At 42.9% G+C, this 6,171-nt stretch overlaps 1 protein-coding gene across 5 annotated transcripts in view; it reads left to right on the forward strand.

Moving 5' to 3' along the window:
• The window catches only part of LOC122059842, a 127,834-nt gene that overhangs the window by 70,543 nt on the left and 51,120 nt on the right, over positions 1–6,171 (forward strand). The window lies entirely within an intron of this gene.

A 6,171-nucleotide genomic window follows, 5' to 3' on the forward strand; every position in this document is an offset into this window, starting at 1 on the left:
TATTTCAGGCAGAACTTGCCACTGAGATAGGTATTCCTAAATCACATGGACGGGCACATGTCTTCTACATAGGAGGGAGTGTGTGACCTTGTAAGGACAGGGTCAACAAAGGCTTGTGAAGTTTAACACCTGCTTCTAATAGTGTTCTTCCTGAGGTTATTGTTGTGCTTTATAAAAATTAGGGTAAATGACTCGGACCTTCCGTGTTTTGCACGATCGACAACACTCACACGAATCTCAAATACTACAGATGTCCCATGTTTGACTGATGGTGGCAACTTAAAACATATCAAAAATTTGAAAAGTCTATTTTACCCCCCACTACAGACATCCCCTGGCTGAAACTACGCAGCCAACAACCAAATAGGCTATCCTTTTATAGCTTGATAATATAGAACTTGAATCACTAGTGCTCCTAATCCCAGGCAGAATCTGAAAAATCTAGCTTAGACGGAGCTAAAACTTGGAGCAGATGAAGGTCCTACATGGGTCAACAAGCCCTCAAAAGATGAGCCTCAACTGATGGCTAGTTGGGAAGTTATGCTTGAAGAATGACAAAGGAAACTTTATGGAAGTTCAGCAGTAGCAGCAACTACAGGCCTTGAATGGCTTTTAAACTGGTCTTTTGATGGTGCTTCTAGGCTTCATCAAACTTGCTTTAATCACTCAAACACTCTCTCGCAGCAAAAAAATATAAGGAAAAGAAAACAAGAAAAAAAATTGATGGAAGGTTGAGAAGGGTGGAAGAAGAATTAGGGAATAGGCATCTCACCCCTCAGGTTTTTGGTATCTCACCCCTCAAGGTAATAGCTATCTCAGCCATGAGTAAATACTCAATTTTTATAAACTTCAATCTTCATTCTCATTATGATCAATGAGATTTTTTTTTTTTGGATAAATAAACAAATTCATTACCAAGAGGAAAAGAATATACAAGGGGGAAAAGGGAGGAGGGAGCTAGATCAGGTTAGCAAAACCAAGAAATCAAAATACGACCAACAAGATCCAATTCTAGATTAGCCAAAAGAAAACCAAGCAAACCCAAAAATAAGGGAGATGGCAGCAAAGAAGGGGGGGCTATGAATCTGGAGAATGGTGTCAACATGAAGGTTCTAGGAGGCAATGATATGTATGTTCTTGGTGGAACTGGAAACAGGCTTATGGGGAAGATACTGGATTTTGGAGGTTACATCGAAGGAGATGGATTTCCAAATCTTCTCAAGGGAGCGGGATTTGGAAGACCATCTGCGGATGTTTCTCTCCATCCAGATATGATTGATACTAGCAGAGAAAGCCAGTTTCCCAATAATGTCACAAATACAGGATCCAGAGAAGGTCATGTTAATCAAAATCCATTCTCTATCAAAAGGAAGAATAGGCCTCAAGGAAGGCCAGCACTTAAAAAGAACTAGATTCCAGATGGAGCTAGAAAGGGGGCAGGAGAAGAAAAGGTGGGGGATGTCTTCAGAGTCATGGGGACAGAGGCAACAGGAAGGGAAAATTGGGATCTAGCGGTGGATGAGAAAGGCTTGGGTAGGAAGGCAGTTGGAGAAACATCTCCAAAGAGTAAGGGAGTGGCGAGGGATATGGCCTTTAAACCAAACAAGGTCACGCCAAGGGACCATAGGACCAGAGGATTGAATGAAGGACCAAGCCGAGGCAGTAGAGAAAATCCCATTGGATGATTGAATTCAGGTGCATTTATCTTCTCTACCTCAGTGGCCAGGAGGGAGAGGAGGAAAGGAGGACCAGAGGTCTAACAGGGCCTGCAGAATGAGGAGGGGACCAGCCAAGAGGGGATATGATATAGGAAATAGTAGTGGATTTGGAGATACCAGTGGAGTAGATTCTAGGGGACACCAAGGAGGCAAGGATACCAGCCGGGTGCCAAGTATCCATTCATAAAGAAGTGGTTTGACCATTACCAATGGAGAAGGAGATGGCACTAAGGACTAGGGGCTGAGAGAGAATTTTCCTCCATATCCATGAACTATCTAGAGGGACAGGTGAAGTCCAGAGGGAGTGATGATTGAGGTGATAGGAGTGGATCTAATCAACCCAAATGCTCTTATGCTTTGAAGCAATTCTCCAAATGAGCTTGAGAATCCTAGCAGAATTGACATCTTTTATCCACCTAATGCTAAGGCCTCCTTCGGCCTTGGGGGGACAAACTTTGCTCCAGCTGAGAGGGTGAAGAAATCTGAAGGAATCTATCCCTTGAGGAAGGAGCAGAAAATGCTTTCAATGGCCTTGATAGTGGCAGCAGGAAGAGTATAGACACCAAACCAGTAGATATACAGGGATTGGAGCACTGAACGGATGAGGGTTAGGAGGCCTACATAAGAGAGCAGTTTACCTTTCCATAGCTGAAGCTTCTTACCCAGGTTGTCAAGCAGGGGGGAGCAGTGATGGGAGGAGAGCCTAGAGGAGATGAGGGGGAGGCCTAGGTAGTTAACAGGAAGGGAGCCCACGGAGAACCCTGTCAAGCTTTGGAGATCCTAGGAGTTAGAGGAGACTCCAGAAAGGAAGAGACAAGACTTGAGCAGGTTAATGCAGAGACCAGAGAGTCAAAGGATCTAAGAGAGTCCATAATGGTGGAAATGGAGAGAGGATCAGCTTTGGAGAAGATCATGATGTCATCAGCAAAAGCAAGGTGGGTGAGATGATGGGATTTGCACTTGGGAATAAGAGAGATTAAATGGAGGTCCGTGGTAGATTGGATGGATCTAGATAAGACCTCCAGGGAGACAGAGAAGAGGAAGGGAGAGAGAGGACATCCTTACCTAATTCCCCTCCCAGGAGGGAAATAGCCAGTCGGGTTACCATTAACAAGAATAGAGAACATGGGGGAGGAGATACAACAATGGATTCAGTGAACAAAGGAAGGGGGAAATGACATGGTGAGGAGAGCTTTAGAGATGAAGTCCCAGCTCAGAGTATCAAATTTCTTATGGATGTTAATCTTAAGAAGGGCAGTAGAGGAGTGAGATTTGCGATCAAATCCTTGAACAATCTCATAACAAAGCATGATGTTGTCAGCAATACTCCTACCCACAATGAAAGCAGATTGATTAAGGCTGACAAGGATGTTAATGATTTTTTTTATTCTATTAGAGAATTTTGGCCACAAATTTATAAATCAAATTGCAAACAGAGATTGGTCTGAAGTCATTCATGATTGCTGCCCCTTCCCTTTTAGGGATGAGATAAAGGAAGGTATGATTGACCCCACGGATTTGGTTAGGATTGAGAAAGAAACTACGGATAGCATAGATGAGATCCAAGTGAACAATGTTCTAGCAAGAGGAGAAGAATCCCATACTGAAACCATCGAGGCCAAGAGCTTTGTTAGCCTTATGGGAGAGAATGGCTGACAAATTTCCTTATCGATACTGATGGACTGGAGATAGGGAAGCTGGTCCTCAAGGATGAATTTATTAAGGAGAAGATGGGGGATGGGGGGGCAGGAACTGATTGAGGGTGTGATATCCTGAAAGTGGGTAACAACCTCAGCTTTAATGTCCTCAGGATTGAGGATCTCATTGCCAGAGGAGGAGATGAGCTTCGGGATAGAGTTAGCATTGTTACGGGCTTTGAGGGACACGTGGAAAAAGGCAGTGTTCGAGTCTCCGAGCTCAGGCCACTTGATACGGGGTTTCTGACGAAGGAAACTTTCTTCTTGGCTCAGAAGCAAAGATAGGTCCAAGGCCATCGATTTTTCCTCAGCAGCTAGGGAGGAATTAAGAAGATTGGACTAAATCCTGGTTCGAATAGATGTGAGTCGATCCCAACAAGAGGAGAGACGAGAAGAGATATTACCAAAAGTGAAGAATTCCAAAGTCTAAGGGAGACTTTGACATTCTTGAGCTTTTTAGCAAGGGCAAGGAGGGGAGAAAGGGAGGGGTTAATCGGAATGTTCCGATCATCTCTCACTAAGGGGAGGAAACCGGGGTGAGAAACCCACATGTCAAAGAACTTGAAGGGTTTTGGACCAAAGAAGCGGAAGAGGACATGGATGGAGATAGGACTGTGATCCGAGATTCCTGGGAGCTCAAAATAGGCATGAGAGCATGGTTTAAAGTATCTCCAATACCGATATGATACCCTCTGATACATATCTTAAATTTAGTCAACCGATACTAGACATTGATACAATACATGAAATTTTTAAAATCCTTTTGTATCAATATATATCCTACAATACATACTAGTATGCACCGATGCATCACCGATACACACCGTTACAATACGATACGCACTGATATGTACCGATACTCTATGGAAAATATAAAATTGAGGTGAAATGTACGTTTCGGTATGTATCGATCGTTACGTATCATTCGGTACGTATTGTAGAGTATCAGTATGTATTGGTGAGTATCAGTACGTATTGGTGAGTATCGGTATGTATCGATCAGTATGTTTCAATGAGTATCGGCACGTATCGGTATGTACCTATACAGTGCGCTACGGTCATATAATGGCTAAGATGGGTAATTTTTCAGAAAACACAATTTTTTGAGGGGATTTTGTTCCAAAGTTGTTGTCAGCCATATTTCTCTCTAACTAAAGTGGAATCAAGGTTGGGAACAAGGATTTTACATTTATAGGATAACTACAAACCTTGAATTCTTAGTGTGATACCCTCAGTTTAGTGTTTATACATAATACATGTTATCAATAGATTTTTTTAACAAATTTTTTATGCAAAAGTGTTTAAAAAAATGTTTCCTATACATTTATGTGCGTATCTTTAGCGTATCTCCGATACGATATGATACGATACGATACCCTCCGATACGTATCTTAATTTTTGCCAACCGATATGGCGACCGATACCGATTCTTTAATCCTTACATGAGAGGAGGGGAAGGACTCTAGCCAAGCTCTGTCCAACTTACAAGCTACATGGGAGTTTCCAGAACTTCTTTCATGCTAAGTGACTTTGACTGCAGACCATATGAGATCATTGAGGCCAGGATCATCAGTACAATCATTAAAGGAGTCAACTTCATGATGATCAATGGGATTGCCTCCATGCTTTTCGTGATTGAAACGAATGACATTAAAGTCACCCGCGATGCCCTAAGGCCTAGAATCAATGAGAGGACTAAAGGAGCGGAGATCGGTCCAAAGGGAAGATCTACGGTGGCAAGATTATGGGCATAGATGATTGAGAGGTAGCAAATGTGAGCCCCAGAGGGGTGGGAGATGGAGAGGTGGATGGCATAAGTGGAGGAGGAGATGGCGTTAATGAGAAGGGATCTAAGATCCAAATTCGGCCATTAGGACTATAAAGAGAATTAGTGATATGAGACCGGGACGGGGCAACGGAGGAGATGATACACTGGCATTCTCTTTAAGAACTCTAGTTTCAAGGAGGCAGCATAGGTTAAATAGGGAAGAGCGGATGCTGGTTCTAATGTCAGTTTGCTTGGACGAGGAGTTAAGCCCTCGAACATTCCAAATGGTCTAGGGGATCATTGGGAACAAGGAGAAGAGGGCAACAATTGCTCTAAAGAGTGGGGAGGAATAGAGGCCGAAGAGGAATTCCGGAGGGAGGACCTACGGGTGTATCCAATAATAGGAGAGGTAACAGGGATTGGATTGACTTTGGGTCTAGTGGTGGATTTGGAAGAGGAGGAGATGGTTTTCTTCTTATTTTTTGATGGTTTCAGTAAGGGAGGATGGCCAGTGGAAGAGGTTTCAGCTGAAACAAGGGTAAGGAGTAAGGAAGGGGTAGTTTGGTTATGGTCTATAGCAGTACAGGTAGTGGCCGAATCCAAAACTGTTCCCATTAGAACATTTATGATAGTAGTTGAAGTAGCCGAAGCTGCTAGAGGAGCTAGGTTAGCCATTGAGGCAACCAAAAACTGATGGGAATGCACATTGAGAGAAGTGCTTAATGCTCTAAAAGTCGAGAGCTCTGGACTTGGCATAGTTTTTAAGGTGTTGGTAAGCGCCTTACCAACGCCTTGGCACTGATGCGGTCTAGAGATGGTAAGGCAGTGCTCCACCTTATGTGAAGTGGCGCCTTATGGTTTTTTTTTTTTTTTTTTTTTTTTTTTTAAACACATTTTAAAATTACTTGATGAAGATTCCAAATATAGATTTTTTATTGGTAGGTGTATGGTTTTGTTAACACTTGAGATGTATGGGATCAGCTTTACT

This window comes from Macadamia integrifolia, chromosome 13 (assembly GCF_013358625.1).
Source record: "Macadamia integrifolia cultivar HAES 741 chromosome 13, SCU_Mint_v3, whole genome shotgun sequence".
In the NCBI taxonomy this organism is placed as follows: domain Eukaryota; kingdom Viridiplantae; phylum Streptophyta; class Magnoliopsida; order Proteales; family Proteaceae; genus Macadamia; species Macadamia integrifolia.